General features: G+C 50.5%; 13 non-coding genes across 13 annotated transcripts; all 13 read right to left on the reverse strand.

The window, feature by feature from the left end:
• Window positions 1-8,318: 8,318 nt before the first annotated feature.
• Trnas-gcu (transfer RNA serine (anticodon GCU)) lies at window positions 8,319-8,400 on the reverse strand. The gene has a single exon. It is a non-coding gene; the product is annotated as a tRNA-Ser (tRNA).
• Window positions 8,401-9,205: 805 nt separating this feature from the next.
• Window positions 9,206-9,287, reverse strand: Trnas-gcu (transfer RNA serine (anticodon GCU)). Its single transcript has one exon. It is a non-coding gene; the product is annotated as a tRNA-Ser (tRNA).
• Window positions 9,288-10,044: 757 nt separating this feature from the next.
• On the reverse strand, window positions 10,045-10,126 carry Trnas-gcu (transfer RNA serine (anticodon GCU)). Its single transcript has one exon. It is a non-coding gene; the product is annotated as a tRNA-Ser (tRNA).
• A 6,904-nt stretch (window positions 10,127-17,030) lies between these two features.
• Window positions 17,031-17,112, reverse strand: Trnas-gcu (transfer RNA serine (anticodon GCU)). Its single transcript has one exon. It is a non-coding gene; the product is annotated as a tRNA-Ser (tRNA).
• An 805-nt stretch (window positions 17,113-17,917) lies between these two features.
• On the reverse strand, window positions 17,918-17,999 carry Trnas-gcu (transfer RNA serine (anticodon GCU)). Its single transcript has one exon. It is a non-coding gene; the product is annotated as a tRNA-Ser (tRNA).
• Window positions 18,000-18,756: 757 nt separating this feature from the next.
• On the reverse strand, window positions 18,757-18,838 carry Trnas-gcu (transfer RNA serine (anticodon GCU)). The gene has a single exon. It is a non-coding gene; the product is annotated as a tRNA-Ser (tRNA).
• Window positions 18,839-19,643: 805 nt separating this feature from the next.
• On the reverse strand, window positions 19,644-19,725 carry Trnas-gcu (transfer RNA serine (anticodon GCU)). Its single transcript has one exon. It is a non-coding gene; the product is annotated as a tRNA-Ser (tRNA).
• An 805-nt stretch (window positions 19,726-20,530) lies between these two features.
• Trnas-gcu (transfer RNA serine (anticodon GCU)) lies at window positions 20,531-20,612 on the reverse strand. Its single transcript has one exon. It is a non-coding gene; the product is annotated as a tRNA-Ser (tRNA).
• An 805-nt stretch (window positions 20,613-21,417) lies between these two features.
• Trnas-gcu (transfer RNA serine (anticodon GCU)) lies at window positions 21,418-21,499 on the reverse strand. The gene has a single exon. It is a non-coding gene; the product is annotated as a tRNA-Ser (tRNA).
• An 805-nt stretch (window positions 21,500-22,304) lies between these two features.
• On the reverse strand, window positions 22,305-22,386 carry Trnas-gcu (transfer RNA serine (anticodon GCU)). The gene has a single exon. It is a non-coding gene; the product is annotated as a tRNA-Ser (tRNA).
• An 805-nt stretch (window positions 22,387-23,191) lies between these two features.
• On the reverse strand, window positions 23,192-23,273 carry Trnas-gcu (transfer RNA serine (anticodon GCU)). The gene has a single exon. It is a non-coding gene; the product is annotated as a tRNA-Ser (tRNA).
• An 822-nt stretch (window positions 23,274-24,095) lies between these two features.
• Window positions 24,096-24,177, reverse strand: Trnas-gcu (transfer RNA serine (anticodon GCU)). Its single transcript has one exon. It is a non-coding gene; the product is annotated as a tRNA-Ser (tRNA).
• An 822-nt stretch (window positions 24,178-24,999) lies between these two features.
• Window positions 25,000-25,081, reverse strand: Trnas-gcu (transfer RNA serine (anticodon GCU)). Its single transcript has one exon. It is a non-coding gene; the product is annotated as a tRNA-Ser (tRNA).
• Window positions 25,082-25,804: the final 723 nt, after the last annotated feature.

Here is a 25,804-nt window from a genome sequence, read left to right on the forward strand (position 1 = left end):
GTCCCAGGTCGACGGGCACGTGCACCTTCCGCCGACCACTGGCGACAACATCGATGTACTGTGGAGACCTCACGCCCCACGTATGGAGCAATTCGGCGGTACGTCCACCCGGCCTCCCGCATGCCCACTATACGCCCTCGCTCAAAGTCCGTCAACTGCACATACGGTTCACGTCCACAATGTTGCGGCATGCTAACAGTGTTAAAGACTGCGATGGAGCTCCGTATGCCACGGCAAACTGGCTGACACTGACGGCGGCGGTGCACAAATGCTGCGCAGCTAGCGCTATTCGACGGCCAACACCGCGGTTCCTGGTGTGTCCGCTGTGCCGTGCGTGTGATCATTGCTTGTACAGCCCTCTCGCAGTGTCCGGAGCAAGTATGGTGGGTCTGACACACCGGTGTCAATGTGTTCTATTTTCCATTTCCAGGAGTGTATAATGTGAGCCTTATAACCATCAACCGTGATGTGAGAAGGAATGTTCATTCTTACTTCCATGTCCACAGATCTAATCCCATTGAAACATTGTAATTTGTAGCGAGACGACCACTTTTCGTTGACAATTTCTTTAACCTCACCAAACTTAGGAAGTTCATCTTTAATTTTAGCATTGTCAATCTCTATGGGCAAGTTAAGTACTCGAACTGTCTGAATCGAGGCAACGGTACGTGTTACAATAACCATACTAGTGGTGCCGTCGCGATGAACAAAAGGGACTTGTTTGCCGATTTTTTCAAGAAGTCGATCAACTGCTACTGGACTGAGAAACTTGACAAACACGCAATAACGATCAGAATCTAGCTGGGTGGTGTGCACAGAATCGGAAGTGATGCCTATTACCTCGTTTAGCCAGTCGTGAATCTCGAGGGCGGTCGGTTGAACCCGGCGGGTATTCTCGTCAGAGCCAAAAACCAGGGTCTTTTTCCGGAGGGTGGTAGACATGGCACTGCAGCTGTATGGAATCCGGTCAAGCCCGAATCCCGTACTAGATCGGCAAGTTGCTGACGAAAATGACGATCACAATAAAAAAGTACAATGCACGTGAATCACTCGGAACAAAGAAACACACAACGGCAAACAATAAACACTGGCGACACCGACGACGCGGAGCAACCAGCTAGCACGTCCGACCGCGGCGACAGCGAAAGCCGGAAAGCCACTCGGCCACCTCGTCTGCTGGAACTACATCTGTGTCTTTGGCGAGTGCTTGCGGAAAGAAGACATCTGTCGATTCGAAAACGCATTCAAAGCATCATACTGGGCCGGTGTTAGCGTCTAATGCCCAGCTGCAGTGCAGCCGACCAAGCTCCCACTCGCGATCATTTAATGACAGCATCCGTCCTCGTCGATATCCGATCGGGGCAAAGTCACCGGCCCACATATTTACTGCAGGAATAAGTATTGTATCGACATGCAGTGTCGTCTAATGCAAATGAGAAATGTGCTGGGCATTCTTTTCCACGACTTACTGCAACGAAACGTACAGCTCGATACGCTACACTGATATTGCTTGCAAGGTTTTGACGTTCCTCCTAGCCCAAGATTGTCCTGCTGTTTGCGATGGAGCTTGGTGTTTTGGCGGCCACTGGCGACGGATATCTGCAAAGTCAAGTCTCTCCAGTAGGCCCTGCCAAATCGGTTCTGGATATGGCGGCCTGACGCAAAACAGATGGATTATTATAGGCTCGATACGTTAAAATGACTGCGACAGGTATGCACTTAAATATAAATAAGAACTCGTCGTTCGCAAATACCAACATACTCTTTGCTGGAGCCGAAATTTGATTGGTTTATAGATCTCGACATGGTGTTTAATTCGAAGGGCATACGCTATGGAATGTTGTGCGCTTTCATCTGGTAGGCAGTTTTGTCTCGTATTTCATACACACGCTATCTGCCACGTACACGCTTCGTTGTTACTACTGAGTGGCGTTTCGCATGGAAAAGGAGTGACCGCAAACGCGTGCTTTATGTAAAATTCTTCGACGAGGATGGTATTCGAACCCACGCGTGCAGAGCACATTGGATTAGCAGTCCAACGCCTTACCACTTTTTTTTTCCCAAATCAATGACGCTACCATTTTTTTTTGTTTTTTTTTGGGGGGGGGGAGACAGGAAGGCAGTGTAAACAAACAATCTTTATTCGTGCGATTGTGCTGTCCTATGGATAAGAAAAGTATCGAGACAGCAAAAACAATTTGGAAACCATAAAATGAACGCAAAGGCCGCCCTCTTTTTTTTCTTTTTTTTTTGTAACAGGAATAAAGTAAATGACAATCCTAGTCACGGGCGGGAGTGAAAATGAAGTTATCATCTGCATCACAATCCCTGCAGCATGCGGTGTCGCTTCATAAACCTGGCAGAAAGCCATATAATCTTGACCATTTCTGCCAGTGTGGGCGGTATTTATTTCTCCTGCGTCGACCATTCGAAGGACCATTATCTGAGGCGGTTTCGGTGTTTACCATCGTTGTGTGTGGTTTTTTTTCCACGTTAACATAATGCAGTCATAACTGGCGCCAACAGGTAGGGGCCAGTTTTCTTCTCAGTGTGCTATATGCCAATATAATTGAACCGCGCAGTACTGTCTCTAGTCGTTCTGCTGCAGGAGTGTTCCCAGTTCTGGGACACCCCAGCTGTCGGGTGGATTGTGAAAAACACTTCCTAAAAAATTGGAAAAGTAAGTCCTGTATTTCGTATGACGCCGTATGAGCTCGTGTTGTTCTTGTAAATACATCCAATAATCCATCACGGACTTAATATCGTACGAATACAAATATTTCGTCGCATGTCCAGCGATCCAATTGACCGCATACGTCTTTTGTTTGGGAAAAAAGGTCTTGTCCGGTAGAAAAAGTACATCCGATGTGATTTCTGTGTAGGTAGTGCGCCGAAGGAAGGCCAGTATTCGACGCGTCAGCATCCAGACGTCCCTCGCTGCGCCACACACTAAACCATGTTCTTCCGTTGCTAACAGTCAACAGTTTGTGCAAAGAGGAGAATCGACCATATGAATTGTATGTAATCGACTCCTGGTCACAAGTTTACGGTTTATAAGAATATACCTCATCGATCTCGCTGCTGTTGACAGTAATGGAGTATGCACTGCACACCAAATGTGGTTCCACGTTCTCGACAGGTATTTGAATTCCATTATGTTGCGGCCATGGTGATCCATCAAGCATCTATAGATCTCCCGAGTCATGGGTAGTCTCGTCGAAGGTACTTTCAGACGAACATAACTGTAATCAACAAGAAATGAGGCAATGTGTGCAAGAGAAGGCAAAATATTGCCCACCGCAATAGGGGGTTCGTACGAAGGCGGAACAAGTGCTTCTATCAGAGCTGACGTTATGGTATGCTTTCTTTGTTGCCAATTTCGTATCATCGCTCGCATGTAAAGCGCCAGAGCTTTGTTTCGCACGTTTGTGAGGTTGAGGCCACCGTTCCGGAACTGTAGCGTTAACGTATCATATTCGATCTTAAATAACATCCCAGTACTAACATAGTAACCAAAGGCAGCCATGAGGCGGTCTGCGATACCCTTCGGTATTGGTAGGATCTGCGCTAAATGGGGCAGTCGTGACGCTATGTGAACGTTGGTGTATGCCACACGTTGGATCATGTTAAAGGCTCTCAGTGAGTTGTTCCGTATCGTCAGACGAACATTCTGCAGAAGCTGCCGAGAACTCGCCGCCGCTGACCGCCGTAGTGAACGGGTAAATGTAATCCCCAGACATCTCAGCGATTCCACCGTCTGAAAAGGTCCCGGTACGTCTTCCAGACCCCGTCCAATGTGCATAATTTTGGATTTCGGCATGTTAACGACACTGCCTGCCGCCGTCCCGTAAGAGTCTAGATGTTCAACAGCCTGACGCACTTCATGTCCTGATCTGACAAGAAGGATCAGGTCGTCCGCATATGCGCGACAAACGAAAGAGTTCTCATTAAGCGCTATCCCAGTAAGTGAGCGCCTCATAACACACATCAGCGGCTCAAGCGCTATCGCAAACAGCATCATGGAGAGTGGGCACCCTTATCGGACTGAGCTGTTAATAGGAATCGAGCCCGCTTCCCGACCGTTTACAATTACCTTCGATGTAGCCCCTCGTATTAGCCTCATAACGATGGAGATGAAAACAGGTGGAATCGCCATTCGGCTCATGACTGACGCCAAGAAGTCATGGTTTATCCTGTCGAACGCACGATCGAAGTCCACAGATATCATCGCTGCTCGCATTTTACACGTTTCCGCTAGGGTGATAACGTCACGGTATTCACTTAACGCCGAGGAGATGTTGCTTCGCACCCCTAGGCAAGCCTGATCAGGGGACATTGTCCTGGATATCGCCAGCTTGAGACGAGACGCTAGTAGTCGTGCAAAGATTTTATAGTCGGTGTTTAGCATAGTGAGAGGCCGATATTGATTAACACTGAGACTCCCCGTCATCTTCGGGATGGGAAGAAGAAAGCCCGTCACAAAATCCGACGGTAGGCGCATGTCCGGACGCATCGCCTCATTGTACATCGACACCAACTGTGGCATCATCATGTCCACGAATTCTCGATAAAACTCTAGCGTAATCCCATCTGGCCCTGGTGACTTATGGGCCGCTCCTTTTGTGAGTGCCACTTTTGTATCGTCTTCTGTGAGTGGCTCCATAAGCGCTGCCTTATCCGTCTGTGTCAGTGTCGTTTGCAGATGTTGCAGTATCTCTTCCCCCACCAGACGGTCCGTCGGTGTACCGGCATAGAGGCGGCGGAAGTGCTCTAAAAATTCATTTGCAATGTCCTGTTGTGTTGTCAGTTGACGGCCATCTAAACCGTGGAGCACTGTTACCAATGTCCGGCGGTAACGTTTATGTTCCCGCGACACATGGTGCATCGAGGTACGTTCCCCAGTGATGGTGTCGAGACATCTTGCCCGTATTGGGATGCCATCCAGTCGTCGTCGCGTGATCGATAGGATTTGTGCCTTGACACGATGAACTGCCGCATGATGTTCTGCCGACGGCAACTGGAAGGACAGCTCACGAAGCATTGTGTAATAATAATCAAGAGTGTCTCTTTGCCATCTTGTCTTATCGCGACCATACTGTATGAGAGCTCTTCTTATTGCCGGCTTAGTACACTCGAGCCACCATTGAAGCACGGAGGTATATGTTGATAGACGGCGTTGACATGTGGCCCATACCTCCTCGACTCTCTGACGACATTCGGGGTCCGCCAAAAGTGACGAATTGAGCTTCCATGTCCCGCGGCTTCTCCACACACTTTGCCGAGGGAGTGATATGGTACAAATGTAAGCCAGATGATCAGTAAATGCCGCAGGCCATCGTTCTGCGTCGACCACCTTATCCTGTAAGCCAACCGAAACATATATGCGATCGAGTCTGCTCGCCGAGTGACTGGTATAAAAAGTATATCCCTCACGGTTCCTATGAATCATGTCCCAGGTGTCGCGTAACTCCAGATCCCGGTAGAGCACATGCAATTCACGACAGGCATTGTAATGTGGAGTCTGGTCTTTTTGGGCTAAAACACAATTGAAGTCACCACCTATAATGAAATGATCGAATCTGCCGGTAAATAAGGGCACAATCTCTTCCGAATAATATCTCGCACGCGCCCGTCTGTTGTCTGTGCCGGAAGGGGCATAAACATTGAGAATGCGAATTCCATTAACAGTTATCGCCAGTCCTCGTGCCGAAGGTAGATAAGCCAGGTCTCGAACCGGAATCCCGTCCGGGACCAATATTGCCGTTCCACTGTCGTTGTTCGAGTGTGGCGAGGTGTAGGAGATGTATCCATGGACTTCCTGGAACTCAGGAATGTAAATTTCCTGCACCATCAGTATATCCACATCCGACGCGTATATCATGTCCCTAAACAACTGCTGTTTCACGGGCGATCTAATGGTATTTACATTCACTGTCCCTATTCTGTATGCCTGGGGTCGAGTAGCCGTCATCTCCACATGATGTTAAAATGACAAAGTTTCACCGTATCGATAGTCCCTTTGCACATCCGCAGAGGGTCGCCCGACGGACGTGTCCCTGTGACATTAGGTTTCTTGAGATGCGGACGGATGCGAGTCCCCACCAGTAGAATGGTCCGCATCGGTGATTTCGTCGTCCTGCTCATACCAGCTGATATTATTGGGCTGCTCCAAATTTTCCTGTGCGGCAGTGATGTGTGACATCTGCTGTTCTTTCGCAGCTTGAGACTCCACCGCAGAAGGGGTAGCAGGCCCCTGAGCGGATGCGTCTTCTGAGCGACATGACATCTTTTCACTGTCCGAATTCATATGGTCTGCGACATCCGAAGCTTGTGGTTCCAAGTCAGACAGGTCCATAGTGTTAGACTCATCTGGGCTCCCAAGAAGAGAAGGGAGCGTCTCCGCAGAGTTTAGTCGGCGCTTCTTGCGGCGCTTTGGCGAGCGTTGTTTGCGGGCCCTAACCTCGGCTTCTGGTGTTGGCGAATCTTGCATCACCTGCGCTCTCGCCGCCGCCACAACGCCCTGGGGCCGTTCCACTTCAGCTTCCATGACTGTTGTGATGCTGTCATCCTCTTTCTGCACCACCTGTAATGTCTGGGATTGGAGGTTGGTCTGAGCCATTCCTTCTTCAGTGGGGTCCGAAGGCGCCTCAATCAACTGCGGCGTCGGTTCGATAGTGCGCTCCGATCTCGGCGTCACCTCCCCGCGAAGCGCCGCCACGTAAGTCATCGGCAATGACGTTGGTGTAGTCGGATTCTGGAGGTCTCCGCTGGGGAGTTGCACGAGTCTCCTCTGCATACACGCAGATCGAAGATGTCCTTCACCACCACACCCGGAGCATGTCCGGGGCTGTCCATCATAGATGACAATAGCTCGACAGCCGCCAATGTTGATGTACGACGGCACATGTTTCGTGAGCGCAATTCGCACCTGTCGGACACCATTGAGCACTGGATACGTGCTAAAACTTGCCCAACGTTCGGCCGTATGACTGATAACTCTGCCATATGGCTGGAGCGCTTCAGTGACCAAGGATTCTGGTACCTCGAAAGGCAGCTCGAAGACTCGAATCGTACGCACGCCCAGGCCAGAATGAGCGACTAAAACTTCGCCAATATGACCATCGGAGTGTCGGAACTGAAATCCTCGTTTGGCGGCTTCAACGATCCTATCGCATGCTGCGTCGTCAATCATCTTTACGTAAAGAGTGCTGCTCACGATTGATAAATGAATTCCAATAATCTCCGTGTAATTAAGTTGCACTTCGTCCCTCAAGAAACGTTCGATTTCGAATGCCTTCGGTCGTGCGTACTCGTTACAGATCGTGAACTGTATCGTGGTTTTTCGGAAATTGTGTGCCATTGCGTTCGATTCAAACAATAACACACGCGAGTGACGACGGTGTAAACACCGCTTCTTCCGCGAACGTTCGCAGCCGGGACGTAAACAAGTCCGAGCTGCTCCGCGGCTAAAGGCGGACTACCACTCGGCCACCTCGTCTGCTGGAACTACATCGGTGTCTTTGGCGAGTGCTTGCGGAAAGAAGACATCTGTCGATTCGAAAACGCATTCAAAGCATCGTACTGGGCCGGTGTTAGGGTCTAATGCCCAGCTGCAGTGAAGCCGACCAATCTCCCACTCGCGCATCATTCAATGACAGCATCCGTCCTCGTCGATATCCGATCGGGGCAAAATCACCGGCCCACATATTTACTGCAGGAATAAGTATTGTATCGACATGCAGTGTCGTCTAATGCAAATGAGAAATGTGCTGGGCATTCTTTTCCACGACTTACTGCAACGAAACGTACAGCTCGATACGCTACACTGATATTGCTTGCATGGTTTTGACGTTCCTCCTAGCCCAAGATTGTCCTGCTGTTTGCGATGGAGCTTGGTGTTTCGGCTGCCACTAGCGTCGGATATCTGCAAAGTCAAGTCTCTCCAGTAGGCCCTGCCAAATCGGATCTGGATATGGCGGCCTGACGCAAAACAGTTGTGCTACAGATGGGTTATTATAGGCTCGATACGTTAAAATGACTGCGACAGGTATGCACTTAAATATAAATAAGAACTCGTCGTTCGCAAATACCAACATACTCTTTGCTTGAGCCGAAATTTGATTGGTTTATAGATCTCGACATGGTGTTCAATTGGAAGGGCATACGCTATGGAATGTTGTGCGCTTATATCTGGTAGGCAGTTTTGTCTCGTATTTCATACACACGCTATCTGCCACGTACACGCTTCGTTGTTACTACTGAGTGGGATTCGCATGGGGAAGGAGTGACCGCTAACGCGTGCTTTACGTAAAATTCTTCGACGAGGATGGGATTCGAACCCACGCGTGCAGAGCACATTGGATTAGCAGTCCAACGCCTTAACCACTCGGCCACCTCGTCTGATGCATCGGAAACTGCGTCCCTCGCTAGTCCTTACGGAAAGAAGTCGTTTGTCGATTCCAAAACGCATCGTACTGTGGCTGGTGTTAACGCTGTAACGCCCTGCTGCAGTGCAGCTGACCAAGCTCCCACTCGTGAATCATTTAATGATGGCATCCGTCCACGTCGGTATCCGATCGGAGGAAAGTAGTCGGCCCTCTTACTTACTGCAGAAATAAGCACCGAATCGTCGTGTAGCGTTGTCTAATGCAAATGAGAAATGTCCTGTGCATTCAGTATAACAACTACTGCAACGACGCGATTATCTCGATGCGCAACATTTATTTGTCACCTTCGTTGACCTCATCGCTGATGTTGCTTTCAAGTTTCTTTCGAAGAGCAAACCACGTTCTTCGTAGCCGAATTGTGAGACCAGAGGCTCCTGCTGTTGGCGATGGAGCCAGGCCCTATCAGATCGCTTCCGTATATGGCGGTCGGACGGAAAGCAAACTGTCCTACAGTTGGGGGTATTATTGGCTCGATACGTTAAAATGTCTGCGAGAAGTAAGCACTTAACTATGAGTGAGAAACCACCGTTCCCAAACACCGCCATGGTGCCAAACCTCGATTCGTTTATAAATCTTGAGGTGATGTTTGATTCGGAAGACGTACGCTATCGAATGTTGTGTCCTTCCAATTGGTAGGCGGTTTAGTTTCGTATTTCTTACAGATGTTATCTGCCACCTACACGTTCCATTGCTACTAGTGAGTGGCGTTTCGCATGTAGAAGGCGTGATCCGAAATGGGTGCTTTACGTAAAATTCTTCGACGAGGATGGGATTCGAACCCACGCGTGCAGAGCACATTGGATGAGCAGTCCAACGCCTTAACCACTCGGCCACCTCGTCTGATGCATCGGAAACTGCGTCCCTCGCTAGTCCTTACGGAAAGAAGTCGTTTGTCGATTCCAAAACGCATCGTACTGTGGCTGGTGTTAACGCTGTAGCGCCCTGCTGCAGTGCAGCTGACCAAGCTCCCACTCGTGAATCATTTAATGATGGCATCCGTCCACGTCGGTATCCGATCGGAGGAAAGTAGTCGGCCCTCTTACTTACTGCAGAAATAAGCACCGAATCGTCGTGTAGCGTTGTCTAATGCAAATGAGAAATGTCCTGTGCATTCAGTATAACAACTACTGCAACGACGCGATTATCTCGATGCGCAACATTTATTTGTTACCTTCGTTGACCTCATCGCTGATGTTGCTTTCAAGTTTCTTTCGAAGAGCAAACCACGTTCTTCGTAGCCGAATTGTGAGACCAGAGGCTCCTGCTGTTGGCGATGGAGCCAGGCCCTACAGTTGGGGGTATTATTGGCTCGATACGTTAAAATGTCTGCGAGAAGTAAGCACTTAACTATGAGTGAGAAACCACCGTTCCCAAACACCGCCATGGTGCCAAACCTCGATTCGTTTATAAATCTTGAGGTGATGTTTGATTCGGAAGACGTACGCTATCGAATGTTGTGTCCTTCCAATTGGTAGGCGGTTTAGTTTCGTATTTCTTACAGATGTTATCTGCCACCTACACGTTCCATTGCTACTAGTGAGTGGCGTTTCGCATGTAGAAGGCGTGATCCGAAATGGGTGCTTTACGTAAAATTCTTCGACAAGGATGGGATTCGAACCCACGCGTGCAGAGCACATTGGATTAGCAGTCCAACGCCTTAACCACTCGGCCACCTCGTCTGATGCATCGGAAACTGCGTCCCTCGCTAGTCCTTACGGAAAGAAGTCGTTTGTCGATTCCAAAACGCATCGTACTGTGGCTGGTGTTAACGCTGTAACGCCCTGCTGCAGTGCAGCTGACCAAGCTCCCACTCGTGAATCATTTAATGATGGCATCCGTCCACGTCGGTATCCGATCGGAGGAAAGTAGTCGGCCCTCTTACTTACTGCAGAAATAAGCACCGAATCGTCGTGTAGCGTTGTCTAATGCAAATGAGAAATGTCCTGTGCATTCAGTATAACAACTACTGCAACGACGCGATTATCTCGATGCGCAACATTTATTTGTCACCTTCGTTGACCTCATCGCTGATGTTGCTTTCAAGTTTCTTTCGAAGAGCAAACCACGTTCTTCGTAGCCGAATTGTGAGACCCCCCCCTGCGGGTTCGGGGGTTAGAATAGGCCCGCGGTATTCCTGCCTGTCGTACGAGGCGACTAAAAGGAGTCTCACATGTTTCGGCCTTATGTGATGGTCCCCTCTCGGGTTTGACCTCCATCTTTCTAAATTATTCCGAAGAGCGAGCCAATTGGGGAAGGGCGCCTTACATGGTGCACTGTATCCGTCGTGCAATTAGACCTTTAGCCGTCTTTCTCGTCGTTGCAATGGTGTCCCGCTCGTTTTCGATCTCTTGGGCGATTACCACACTGCTCTCTGCAGCGTTTCTTTTAACTGCGACGACGACCTTGGCCATTTTTGCACCTAAGATCCAGCACGGTAGCCAGTCCGTTGTGGTGGGGCCGCCATGTACCCTCTTGGTTGTAGCCCCCTGACAACACAGGGATCGCTCTACTGATGCCTGCGCCGTTAACTCCCCACGTATGCCAAGGAGTAGATGCCCATCTCCCTGGGGCATCAGGACTCCCGGCAATGGACATCCTGCCAGGTGGCTATTGCTGCGGCTGGGTGGCGCCCGTGGGGAGGGCCCTTGGTCGGAGTAGGTGGCATCAGGGCGGATGACCCGCAATGAAGCGTGGTACATCATCTCTCGCTGGTGGGCCACCACCAGCAGTCTCTAAGCGATCGAGGTCTAACCTCAACGGCAGGAAATACGATCCACGATCATTTCCCTCCCTGGCCACTCCATGGGAGGAACGTATGGCAAAAGAAGGCAGTGGAGACTATTCACCCCGGTTCCTTGTGTGTACGCGAGTTGATGGGGAATCGTTTATGTCAACCAAGCCCCAGTTTTTTGTGGAGCATTTAGAGGACAAGTTCGGGGAGGTGGAGGGCTTGTCCAAGATGCGCTCTGGTTCTGTGCTCATCAAAACGGCATCCTCTGCCCAGTCACGGAGGTTGCTCAATTGTGACAAGTTGGGGGATGTTTCAGTTAACATCACGCCGCATAAGAGTCTGAACATGGTCCAGGGTATAATATTCCACAGGGATCTTCTTCTGCAGTCCGACGATGAATTACGCGCCAACCTCGAACGACGAGGTGTTCACTTCGTCCGGCGCGTCCATCGGGGTCCGAGGGATAATCAGGTAGCCACCGGTGCCTTCATCTTGGCCTTTGAGGGTGATGTCTTACCCGACAAGGTTAAGGTGATGGTTTACCGTTGTGATGTGAAGCCATATATCCCTCCTCCGATGCGGTGTTTTAAATGCTGGAAGTTCGGGCACATGTCATCTCGCTGTACTTCCAGCATCACGTGTCGGGATTGTGGACGTCCTTCGCATCCTGATACTCCATGTGCCCCGCCTCCTATCTGTGTTAACTGCGGAGAACACCATTCCCCCTGCTCGCCGGACTGTAGGATCTTTCAGAAGGAAAGGAAGATAATGGAATATAAGACCCTGGACCGCCTGTCCTACACCGAGGCAAGGCGGAAATTTGAGCGGCTACATCCTGTGCCAATGCCAACTAGTTATGCCGCTGCTGCAACACCAGTTCGATCTCAGCTCGGTCAGCATTCACCGGCCCCCTTGGTTGTGGGGGGCACTTCCCTCCCTGTTGCTCCTGCTCCATCTACTTCAGGAGCAACACCACCCCAACCACCGGGGTCATCTGTTCCCCCTTCACAGCCGGAGAAGCGTGAGCCTTCTTCGGCTCCTCTCGCTCGGAAGGGGTCCCTTGGGGCCCTCCCATCCCAGGCTTTGCCCAGTGCCAAAGTGGACACCCGCAAGGTTGTCAAACAATCACCGGTCGCTGGTCGTAGGGCGTCACGGTCGTCTTCAGTCCCAGAGACTGACCCAGTGAGGCCCTCCCAGCCAGAACCACCTAAGGCTCAGCGCGCAAAGCAGTCAAAGAAAAAGGCTCCCAAGCATCCTGAAATTGCGGTGGCACCTGTCCCACCGCAACCTTCTCCCTCTGCGTCCGAGGATGAGGTGGAGATCCTGGCGTCCGCTGAGGACATGGATCTCGCCAGTCCCTCGGATGCAGTAGATAGCTGTTGTCCAGGTGGTGACTCAGTAGCAGCAGGGGCCCCGGAGGCGTAATCTGCCTCCCCAGTCCCTTCACGCCTTTCCCATCCATGGCTAATACCATCCTCCAGTGGAACTGCAGCGGTTTCTTCCACCATCTAGCTGAGCTCCGCCAACTTCTCAGCCTTCGCCCTTTCTTCTGCATTGCTCTGCAGGAAACTTGGTTTCCGGCGATGCGAACCCCCGCCCTCCGTGGCTATCGGGGTTATTACAAGAACCGAGCAGCTTATGAAAGGGTGTCTGGTGGCGTCTGCATTTATGTCCTTCACACTCTGCACAGCGAGTCTGTCCCTCTCCAGATGCCTTTAGAGGCTGTCGCTGTACGCGTGTGGACGCCACAGGCTGTTACCGTCTGCAGTCTTTACATTCCACCGGATGGTGATGTCTCGCAGCATGTCCTGGCTGCACTGGTCGCCCAATTGCCGCCACCTTTCTTGCTATTGGGCGACTTCAACGCTCATAACCCTCTGTGGGGGGGGTCAGTGGCAACACGTCGAGGCGCCATCATTGAGCATTTATTGTCGCAGCTCGATCTCTCGCTGTTAAATGATGGTGCCTTCACACACTTCAGTGTGGCGCATGGCACCTACTCCGCCATTGACCTTTCAATCTGTAGCCATAGCCTCTTACCGTCTGTCCAATGGAGTGTGCATGACGACCTGTGTGGTAGTGACCATTTTCCGATCTTTTTGTCACTACCACAGCGCCCCTCTTCTGGGCACCCTAGCAGATGGGCTATGAATAAGGCTGACTGGGACTTGTTCTCCTCCACTGCCGCTTTTGAGCCTCTCTCTACCGATGACATTGATGCGGTGGTTCAATCGGTCACCACCGGCATCGTTACTGCCGCCGAATCTGCCATTCCCCATTCCTGTGGGTCCCCTCGGCGGAAGGCTGTGCCTTGGTGGTCGCCTGAGATCGCTGAAGCGATTAAAGATCGCCGGCGGGCGCTCCAGCGTCACAAGCGACACCCCTCCCTCGACCACCTTATCGCCTTCAAACGGCTGCGTGCGCGGGCCCGCCTCCTTATCCGCCAAGGCAAGAAGGAGTGCTGGGAGCGGTATGTGTCCACCATTGGCCTCCATGTCACTCCTTCGCAGGTCTGGGCCAAGATTCGACGCGTCTACGGCTATCGGCCACCTGCCAGCGTCCCTGCGCTCTCACTGAATGGAGCAGTTTGTACTGACTCCGACGTCATTGCCAATCGCTTAGCAGAGCATTTTGCTATGAGTTCCGCTTCTGCGAATTACCCCCAGGCCTTCCGCTCCATTAAAGAGCGGATGGAACGTCGGAGCCTTTCGTTTCGCACCAACCACCCAGAATCTTACAATGCTCCATTTAGTGAGTGGGAATTTCGCAGTGCCCTCGCTGCTTGCCCTGATACCGCTCCTGGGCCAGATGGCATCCACTGTCAGATGCTGAAACACCTTTCAGTGGACTGCCAGCGGCGCCTTCTCGATCTTTACAACCGTCTTTGGGTCGAGGGGGAGTTTCCGTCGCAATGGCGGGAAGGCATTGTCATCCCCGTTTTGAAACCTGGAAAGCACCCTCTGGAGGTGGACAGCTACCGTCCCATTAGCCTCACCAACGTTCTTTGCAAGTTGCTTGAACGGATGGTGAGCCGGCGCTTGCATTGGGTACTGGAGTCTCGAGGCCTTCTGGCTCCATCTCAGGGTGGGTTCCGTAAAGGCCGCTCCGCCGCCGACAATCTGGTGAGCCTGGAGTCGGCCATCCGTACTGCCTTTTCCCGCCGTCAGCACCTGGTCGCTGTCTTTTTCGACATGCGGAAGGCGTACGATACGACGTGGCGTCATCACATTCTTTCTACGCTCCATGGATGGGGTCTTCGGGGTCCTCTGCCGATTTTTATCCGCAATTTTCTGTCGTGTCGTACCTTCCGCGTGCAAGTCGCGGCCTCGTATAGTTCCTCCCACGTCCAGGAGAACGGTGTGCCACAGGGCTCTGTTTTAAGTGTCTGTCTGTTTTTAATAGCCATTAACGGGCTTGCTGCGGCCGTGGGAAATTCTGTCTCCGCTTCCCTGTATGCTGACGACTTCTGCCTTTATTACAGCTCTACTGGCATTGCAGCTGTTGAACGTCAGCTACAGGGCGCTATCCGTAAGGCGCAGTCTTGGGCTGTAGCGCATGGGTTTCAGTTTTCGGCAGCCAAGACCCGCGTTATACATTTCTGCCGGCGCCGAACAGTCCATCCTGAGCCGCGGCTTTATCTTGCCGACGAACTCCTTGCTGTGGTGGAGACCCACAGGTTTTTGGGGGTGGTTTTTGATGCCCGGTTGACTTGGCTGCCTCATATCCAGCAGCTTAAACAGACGTGTTGGCGGCATCTAAACGCTCTGAGATGCTTGAGCCACACCCGCTGGGGAGCCGACCGCTCTACCCTGTTACGGCTCTACCAGGCGTTCATCCAGTCCCGTCTGGATTATGGGTGCCTGGCATATGGCTCAGCATCCCCGTCTGCGTTGCGGGTGCTGGACCCAATCCTCCACAGCGGGATACGCCTTGCCACTGGTGCTTTCCGCACCAGCCCTGTGGACAGCTTACTCGTGGAGGCAGGTGTCCCTCCACTGCGGTTCCGGCGCCAACGTTTGCTGGCCGCTTATGCTGCCCATGTTCTCAGCTCGCCCGGGCATCCTACCTATCGTCTCCTGTTCCCGCAGTCAGTCGTCCGTCTGCCGGAACGTCGGCCCCGGTCGGGTTGTCCGATCGCCATACGCGTCAAGGAGCTTCTCTCCGGGCTTGGGCTTGTCCCTGTTCCACCTCCTTTCCGGGCACTTCTGCGTACACCCCCGTGGTGCGTTCCTCGCCCTTGCCTTCGGCTAGACTTGGCACAGGGCTCGAAGGACTTAGTCCCTCCAGAGGCCTTCCGCCGCCGCTTTTATTCCATCCTGGCCACGTATCAGGGCTCTGGCATTGTTTACACCGACGGCTCGATGGTTGCTGGTCGAGTCGGGTATGCGCTCACTCTAGGGAACCATTCCGAACAACGTTCTTTGCCGGCTGGCTGCAGCGTTTACACTGCTGAGCTGGTCGCCATCTTTCGAGCCCTAGAGTATATCCGCTCCTGCTCAGGTGAGTCGTTCGTTATCTGTAGCGATTCCCTGAGCAGTTTACGAGCACTCGACCAGTGTTTTCCTCGTTCCCGTCTGGTGATGGCTATCCATGAGTCCCTGCATACTCTTGCGCGTTGCGGCCGCTCTGCGGTCTTCGTGTGGACCCCAGGCCATGTTGGGATCCCCGGCAACGAGAATGTTGACCGGCTGGCGAAAGAGGCGACTAGTGCACCACCTCTGGACGTTGGCCTCCCGGAGACCGATTTGCGGGCGTTCCTACGCCGCAAAATTCTGGACCTTTGGGACACTGAATGGCGCGCCCTGCCTTCACGCAACAAACTTCGGGCCATCAAGGGGGCTACCGGTGTGTGGCGCTCCTCCTTGCGGGTTTCTCGCAAGGAGTCTGTTGTCCTCTGCCGGCTGCGCATTGGGCACACTCGGCTTACCCACAGCCACTTATTGCGCCGTGAGGATGCGCCTCTATGTCGCTGCGGCTCCGTTTTATTCGTGGTTCATGTTTTATTGGAGTGTCCGTTTTTAGCTGCGCTCAGGCAGTCGTTCGCACTGCCTGCCTCGCTCCCTGCCCTTTTAACAGATGACCCGGCTATGGCTGACTTAGTTTTACGTTTTATTCGGGCAGGGGGTTTTTATTCTTTACTCTGAGTGTTTCTGTTTTTATCTTATTGTTTTGTGTTGATTCTGGCCTTTGGCCTCCGGTTTTAAACTGATTTTTTAATGTGTTTCCAGTGGTTGGCTTTTCCTTTTTTATTTCTCTGGTCGGCCAACCACCGTCACACTCTGTGTGCTTTTAGTTCGTTTTGTCTTGTCTTTGTTTCAGTTTCTCTTGTCCTGTATCGTCTGTGATCTCTTTTGTTCCTCGTTTTTATTCTCTGTGGGTGTTCTTTGTCTTTGGAATAAGGGACCGATGACCATAGCAGTCTGGTCCCTTTAATCCCCCAAACCAACCAATTGTGAGACCAGAGGCTCCTGCTGTTGGCGATGGAGCCAGGCCCTATCAGATCGCTTCCGTATATGGCGGTCGGACGGAAAGCAAACTGTCCTACAGTTGGGGGTATTATTGGCTCGATACGTTAAAATGTCTGCGAGAAGTAAGCACTTAACTATGAGTGAGAAACCACCGTTCCCAAACACCGCCATGGTGCCAAACCTCGATTCGTTTATAAATCTTGAGGTGATGTTTGATTCGGAAGACGTACGCTATCGAATGTTGTGTCCTTCCAATTGGTAGGCGGTTTAGTTTCGTATTTCTTACAGATGTTATCTGCCACCTACACGTTCCATTGCTACTAGTGAGTGGCGTTTCGCATGTAGAAGGCGTGATCCGAAATGGGTGCTTTACGTAAAATTCTTCGACGAGGATGGGATTCGAACCCACGCGTGCAGAGCACATTGGATTAGCAGTCCAACGCCTTAACCACTCGGCCACCTCGTCTGATGCATCGGAAACTGCGTCCCTCGCTAGTCCTTACGGAAAGAAGTCGTTTGTCGATTCCAAAACGCATCGTACTGTGGCTGGTGTTAACGCTGTAACGCCCTGCTGCAGTGCAGCTGACCAAGCTCCCACTCGTGAATCATTTAATGATGGCATCCGTCCACGTCGGTATCCGATCGGAGGAAAGTAGTCGGCCCTCTTACTTACTGCAGAAATAAGCACCGAATCGTCGTGTAGCGTTGTCTAATGCAAATGAGAAATGTCCTGTGCATTCAGTATAACAACTACTGCAACGACGCGATTATCTCGATGCGCAACATTTATTTGTCACCTTCGTTGACCTCATCGCTGATGTTGCTTTCAAGTTTCTTTCGAAGAGCAAACCACGTTCTTCGTAGCCGAATTGTGAGACCAGAGGCTCCTGCTGTTGGCGATGGAGCCAGGCCCTATCAGATCGCTTCCGTATATGGCGGTCGGACGGAAAGCAAACTGTCCTACAGTTGGGGGTATTATTGGCTCGATACGTTAAAATGTCTGCGAGAAGTAAGCACTTAACTATGAGTGAGAAACCACCGTTCCCAAACACCGCCATGGTGCCAAACCTCGATTCGTTTATAAATCTTGAGGTGATGTTTGATTCGGAAGACGTACGCTATCGAATGTTGTGTCCTTCCAATTGGTAGGCGGTTTAGTTTCGTATTTCTTACAGATGTTATCTGCCACCTACACGTTCCATTGCTACTAGTGAGTGGCGTTTCGCATGTAGAAGGCGTGATCCGAAATGGGTGCTTTACGTAAAATTCTTCGACGAGGATGGGATTCGAACCCACGCGTGCAGAGCACATTGGATTAGCAGTCCAACGCCTTAACCACTCGGCCACCTCGTCTGATGCATCGGAAACTGCGTCCCTCGCTAGTCCTTACGGAAAGAAGTCGTTTGTCGATTCCAAAACGCATCGTACTGTGGCTGGTGTTAACGCTGTAGCGCCCTGCTGCAGTGCAGCTGACCAAGCTCCCACTCGTGAATCATTTAATGATGGCATCCGTCCACGTCGGTATCCGATCGGAGGAAAGTAGTCGGCCCTCTTACTTACTGCAGAAATAAGCACCGAATCGTCGTGTAGCGTTGTCTAATGCAAATGAGAAATGTCCTGTGCATTCAGTATAACAACTACTGCAACGACGCGATTATCTCGATGCGCAACATTTATTTGTTACCTTCGTTGACCTCATCGCTGATGTTGCTTTCAAGTTTCTTTCGAAGAGCAAACCACGTTCTTCGTAGCCGAATTGTGAGACCAGAGGCTCCTGCTGTTGGCGATGGAGCCAGGCCCTACAGTTGGGGGTATTATTGGCTCGATACGTTAAAATGTCTGCGAGAAGTAAGCACTTAACTATGAGTGAGAAACCACCGTTCCCAAACACCGCCATGGTGCCAAACCTCGATTCGTTTATAAATCTTGAGGTGATGTTTGATTCGGAAGACGTACGCTATCGAATGTTGTGTCCTTCCAATTGGTAGGCGGTTTAGTTTCGTATTTCTTACAGATGTTATCTGCCACCTACACGTTCCATTGCTACTAGTGAGTGGCGTTTCGCATGTAGAAGGCGTGATCCGAAATGGGTGCTTTACGTAAAATTCTTCGACGAGGATGGGATTCGAACCCACGCGTGCAGAGCACATTGGATTAGCAGTCCAACGCCTTAACCACTCGGCCACCTCGTCTGATGCATCGGAAACTGCGTCCCTCGCTAGTCCTTACGGAAAGAAGTCGTTTGTCGATTCCAAAACGCATCGTACTGTGGCTGGTGTTAACGCTGTAACGCCCTGCTGCAGTGCAGCTGACCAAGCTCCCACTCGTGAATCATTTAATGATGGCATCCGTCCACGTCGGTATCCGATCGGAGGAAAGTAGTCGGCCCTCTTACTTACTGCAGAAATAAGCACCGAATCGTCGTGTAGCGTTGTCTAATGCAAATGAGAAATGTCCTGTGCATTCAGTATAACAACTACTGCAACGACGCGATTATCTCGATGCGCAACATTTATTTGTCACCTTCGTTGACCTCATCGCTGATGTTGCTTTCAAGTTTCTTTCGAAGAGCAAACCACGTTCTTCGTAGCCGAATTGTGAGACCAGAGGCTCCTGCTGTTGGCGATGGAGCCAGGCCCTATCAGATCGCTTCCGTATATGGCGGTCGGACGGAAAGCAAACTGTCCTACAGTTGGGGGTGTTATTGGCTCGATACGTTAAAATGTCTGCGAGAAGTAAGCACTTAACTATGAGTGAGAAACCACCGTTCCCAAACACCGCCATGGTGCCAAACCTCGATTCGTTTATAAATCTTGAGGTGATGTTTGATTCGGAAGACGTACGCTATCGAATGTTGTGTCCTTCCAATTGGTAGGCGGTTTAGTTTCGTATTTCTTACAGATGTTATCTGCCACCTACACGTTCCATTGCTACTAGTGAGTGGCGTTTCGCATGTAGAAGGCGTGATCCGAAATGGGTGCTTTACGTAAAATTCTTCGACGAGGATGGGATTCGAACCCACGCGTGCAGAGCACATTGGATTAGCAGTCCAACGCCTTAACCACTCGGCCACCTCGTCTGATGCATCGGAAACTGCGTCCCTCGCTAGTCCTTACGGAAAGAAGTCGTTTGTCGATTCCAAAACGCATCGTACTGTGGCTGGTGTTAACGCTGTAACGCCCTGCTGCAGTGCAGCTGACCAAGCTCCCACTCGTGAATCATTTAATGATGGCATCCGTCCACGTCGGTATCCGATCGGAGGAAAGTAGTCGGCCCTCTTACTTACTGCAGAAATAAGCACCGAATCGTCGTGTAGCGTTGTCTAATGCAAATGAGAAATGTCCTGTGCATTCAGTATAACAACTACTGCAACGACGCGATTATCTCGATGCGCAACATTTATTTGTCACCTTCGTTGACCTCATCGCTGATGTTGCTTTCAAGTTTCTTTCGAAGAGCAAACCACGTTCTTCGTAGCCGAATTGTGAGACCAGAGGCTCCTGCTGTTGGCGATGGAGCCAGGCCCTATCAGATCGCTTCCGTATATGGCGGTCGGACGGAAAGCAAACTGTCCTACAGTTGGGGGTATTATTGGCTCGATACGTTAAAATGTCTGCGAGAAGTAAGCACTTAACTATGAGTGAGAAACCACCGTTCGCAAACACCGCCATGGTGCCAAACCTCGATTCGTTTATAAATCTTGAGGTGATGTTTGATTCGGAAGACGTACGCTATCGAATGTTGTGTCCTTCCAATTGGTAGGCGGTTTAGTTTCGTATTTCTTACAGATGTTATCTGCCACCTACACGTTCCATTGCTACTAGTGAGTGGCGTTTCGCATGTAGAAGGCGTGATCCGAAATGGGTGCTTTACGTAAAATTCTTCGACGAGGATGGGATTCGAACCCACGCGTGCAGAGCACATTGGATTAGCAGTCCAACGCCTTAACCACTCGGCCACCTCGTCTGATGCATCGGAAACTGCGTCCCTCGCTAGTCCTTACGGAAAGAAGTCGTTTGTCGATTCCAAAACGCATCGTACTGTGGCTGGTGTTAACGCTGTAACGCCCTGCTGCAGTGCAGCTGACCAAGCTCCCACTCGTGAATCATTTAATGATGGCATCCGTCCACGTCGGTATCCGATCGGAGGAAAGTAGTCGGCCCTCTTACTTACTGCAGAAATAAGCACCGAATCGTCGTGTAGCGTTGTCTAATGCAAATGAGAAATGTCCTGTGCATTCAGTATAACAACTACTGCAACGACGCGATTATCTCGATGCGCAACATTTATTTGTCACCTTCGTTGACCTCATCGCTGATGTTGCTTTCAAGTTTCTTTCGAAGAGCAAACCACGTTCTTCGTAGCCGAATTGTGAGACCAGAGGCTCCTGCTGTTGGCGATGGAGCCAGGCCCTATCAGATCGCTTCCGTATATGGCGGTCGGACGGAAAGCAAACTGTCCTACAGTTGGGGGTATTATTGGCTCGATACGTTAAAATGTCTGCGAGAAGTAAGCACTTAACTATGAGCGAGAAACCACCGTTCCCAAACACCGCCATGGTGCCAAACCTCGATTCGTTTATAAATCTTGAGGTGATGTTTGATTCGGAAGACGTACGCTATCGAATGTTGTGTCCTTCCAATTGGTAGGCGGTTTAGTTTCGTATTTCTTACAGATGTTATCTGCCACCTACACGTTCCATTGCTACTAGTGAGTGGCGTTTCGCATGTAGAAGGCGTGATCCGAAATGGGTGCTTTACGTAAAATTCTTCGACGAGGATGGGATTCGAACCCACGCGTGCAGAGCACATTGGATTAGCAGTCCAACGCCTTAACCACTCGGCCACCTCGTCTGATGCATCGGAAACTGCGTCCCTCGCTAGTCCTTACGGAAAGAAGTCGTTTGTCGATTCCAAAACGCATCGTACTGTGGCTGGTGTTAACGCTGTAACGCCCTGCTGCAGTGCAGCTGACCAAGCTCCCACTCGTGAATCATTTAATGATGGCATCCGTCCACGTCGGTATCCGATCGGAGGAAAGTAGTCGGCCCTCTTACTTACTGCAGAAATAAGCACCGAATCGTCGTGTAGCGTTGTCTAATGCAAATGAGAAATGTCCTGTGCATTCAGTATAACAACTACTGCAACGACGCGATTATCTCGATGCGCAACATTTATTTGTCACCTTCGTTGACCTCATCGCTGATGTTGCTTTCAAGTTTCTTTCGAAGAGCAAACCACGTTCTTCGTAGCCGAATTGTGAGACCAGAGGCTCCTGCTGTTGGCGATGGAGCCAGGCCCTATCAGATCGCTTCCGTATATGGCGGTCGGACGGAAAGCAAACTGTCCTACAGTTGGGGGTATTATTGGCTCGATACGTTAAAATGTCTGCGAGAAGTAAGCACTTAACTATGAGTGAGAAACCACCGTTCCCAAACACCGCCATGGTGCCAAACCTCGATTCGTTTATAAATCTTGAGGTGATGTTTGATTCGGAAGACGTACGCTATCGAATGTTGTGTCCTTCCAATTGGTAGGCGGTTTAGTTTCGTATTTCTTACAGATGTTATCTGCCACCTACACGTTCCATTGCTACTAGTGAGTGGCGTTTCGCATGTAGAAGGCGTGATCCGAAATGGGTGCTTTACGTAAAATTCTTCGACGAGGATGGGATTCGAACCCACGCGTGCAGAGCACATTGGATTAGCAGTCCAACGCCTTAACCACTCGGCCACCTCGTCTGATGCATCGGAAACTGCGTCCCTCGCTAGTCCTTACGGAAAGAAGTCGTTTGTCGATTCCAAAACGCATCGTACTGTGGCTGGTGTTAACGCTGTAACGCCCTGCTGCAGTGCAGCTGACCAAGCTCCCACTCGTGAATCATTTAATGATGGCATCCGTCCACGTCGGTATCCGATCGGAGGAAAGTAGTCGGCCCTCTTACTTACTGCAGAAATAAGCACCGAATCGTCGTGTAGCGTTGTCTAATGCAAATGAGAAATGTCCTGTGCATTCAGTATAACAACTACTGCAACGACGCGATTATCTCGATGCGCAACATTTATTTGTCACCTTCGTTGACCTCATCGCTGATGTTGCTTTCAAGTTTCTTTCGAAGAGCAAACCACGTTCTTCGTAGCCGAATTGTGAGACCAGAGGCTCCTGCTGTTGGCGATGGAGCCAGGCCCTATCAGATCGCTTCCGTATATGGCGGTCGGACGGAAAGCAAACTGTCCTACAGTTGGGGGTATTATTGGCTCGATACGTTAAAATGTCTGCGAGAAGTAAGCACTTAACTATGAGCGAGAAACCACCGTTCCCAAACACCGCCATGGTGCCAAACCTCGATTCGTTTATAAATCTTGAGGTGATGTTTGATTCGGAAGACGTACGCTATCGAATGTTGTGTCCTTCCAATTGGTAGGCGGTTTAGTTTCGTATTTCTTACAGATGTTATCTGCCACCTACACGTTCCATTGCTACTAGTGAGTGGCGTTTCGCATGTAGAAGGCGTGATCCGAAATGGGTGCTTTACGTAAAATTCTTCGACGAGGATGGGATTCGAACCCACGCGTGCAGAGCACATTGGATTAGCAGTCCAACGCCTTAACCACTCGGCCACCTCGTCTGATGCATCGGAAACTGCGTCCCTCGCTAGTCCTTACGGAAAGAAGTCGTTTGTCGATTCCAAAACGCATCGTACTGTGGCTGGTGTTAACGCTGTAACGCCCTGCTGCAGTGCAGCTGACCAAGCTCCCACTCGTGAATCATTTAATGATGGCATCCGTCCACGTCGGTATCCGATCGGAGGAAAGTAGTCGGCCCTCTTACTTACTGCAGAAATAAGCACCGAATCGTCGTGTAGCGTTGTCTAATGCAAATGAGAAATGTCCTGTGCATTCAGTATAACAACTACTGCAACGACGCGATTATCTCGATGAGCAACATTTATTTGTCACCTTCGTTGACCTCATCGCTGATGTTGCTTTCAAGTTTCTTTCGAAGAGCAAACCACGTTCTTCGTAGCCGAATTGTGAGACCAGAGGCTCCTGCTGTTGGCGATGGAGCCAGGCCCTATCAGATCGCTTCCGTATATGGCGGTCGGACGGAAAGCAAACTGTCGAAAGGCGACAGTTGTGCTACAGTTGGGGGTATTATTGGCTCGATACGTTAAAATGTCTGCGAGAAGTAAGCACTTAACTATGAGCGAGAAACCACCGTTCCCAAACACCGCCATGGTGCCAAACCTCGATTCGTTTATAAATCTTGAGGTGATGTTTGATTCGGAAGACGTACGCTATCGAATGTTGTGTCCTTCCAATTGGTAGGCGGTTTAGTTTCGTATTTCTTACAGATGTTATCTGCCACCTACACGTTCCATTGCTACTAGTGAGTGGCGTTTCGCATGTAGAAGGCGTGTTCCGAAATGGGTGCTTTACGTAAAATTCTTCGACGAGGATGGGATTCGAACCCACGCGTGCAGAGCACATTGGATTAGCAGTCCAACGCCTTAACCACTCGGCCACCTCGTCTGATGCATCGGAAACTGCGTCCCTCGCTAGTCCTTACGGAAAGAAGTCGTTTGTCGATTCCAAAACGCATCGTACTGTGGCTGGTGTTAACGCTGTAACGCCCTGCTGCAGTGCAGCTGACCAAGCTCCCACTCGTGAATCATTTAATGATGGCATCCGTCCACGTCGGTATCCGATCGGAGGAAAGTAGTCGGCCCTCTTACTTACTGCAGAAATAAGCACCGAATCGTCGTGTAGCGTTGTCTAATGCAAATGAGAAATGTCCTGTGCATTCAGTATAACAACTACTGCAACGACGCGATTATCTCGATGCGCAACATTTATTTGTCACCTTCGTTGACCTCATCGCTGATGTTGCTTTCAAGTTTCTTTCGAAGAGCAAACCACGTTCTTCGTAGCCGAATTGTGAGACCAGAGGCTCCTGCTGTTGGCGATGGAGCCAGGCCCTATCAGATCGCTTCCGTATATGGCGGTCGGACGGAAAGCAAACTGTCGAAAGGCGACAGTTGTGCTACAGTTGGGGGTATTATTGGCTCGATACGTTAAAATGTCTGCGAGAAGTAAGCACTTAACTATGAGCGAGAAACCACCGTTCCCAAACACCGCCATGGTGCCAAACCTCGATTCGTTTATAAATCTTGAGGTGATGTTTGATTCGGAAGACGTACGCTATCGAATGTTGTGTCCTTCCAATTGGTAGGCGGTTTAGTTTCGTATTTCTTACAGATGTTATCTGCCACCTACACGTTCCATTGCTACTAGTGAGTGGCGTTTCGCATGTAGAAGGCGTGATCCGAAATGGGTGCTTTACGTAAAATTCTTCGACGAGGATGGGATTCGAACCCACGCGTGCAGAGCACATTGGATTAGCAGTCCAACGCCTTAACCACTCGGCCACCTCGTCTGATGCATCGGAAACTGCGTCCCTCGCTAGTCCTTACGGAAAGAAGTCGTTTGTCGATTCCAAAACGCATCGTACTGTGGCTGGTGTTAACGCTGTAACGCCCTGCTGCAGTGCAGCTGACCAAGCTCCCACTCGTGAATCATTTAATGATGGCATCCGTCCACGTCGGTATCCGATCGGAGGAAAGTAGTCGGCCCTCTTACTTACTGCAGAAATAAGCACCGAATCGTCGTGTAGCGTTGTCTAATGCAAATGAGAAATGTCCTGTGCATTCAGTATAACAACTACTGCAACGACGCGATTATCTCGATGCGCAACATTTATTTGTCACCTTCGTTGACCTCATCGCTGATGTTGCTTTCAAGTTTCTTTCGAAGAGCAAACCACGTTCTTCGTAGCCGAATTGTGAGACCAGAGGCTCCTGCTGTTGGCGATGGAGCCAGGCCCTATCAGATCGCTTCCGTATATGGCGGTCGGACGGAAAGCAAACTGTCCTACAGTTGGGGGTATTATTGGCTCGATACGTTAAAATGTCTGCGAGAAGTAAGCACTTAACTATGAGTGAGAAACCACCGTTCCCAAACACCGCCATGGTGCCAAACCTCGATTCGTTTATAAATCTTGAGGTGATGTTTGATTCGGAGGACGTACGCTATCGAATGTTGTGTCCTTCCAATTGGTAGGCGGTTTAGTTTCGTATTTCTTACAGATGTTATCTGCCAC

The sequence above is a fragment of the Schistocerca cancellata genome, chromosome 2, assembly GCF_023864275.1.
Source record: "Schistocerca cancellata isolate TAMUIC-IGC-003103 chromosome 2, iqSchCanc2.1, whole genome shotgun sequence".
Lineage (NCBI taxonomy): Eukaryota > Metazoa > Arthropoda > Insecta > Orthoptera > Acrididae > Schistocerca > Schistocerca cancellata.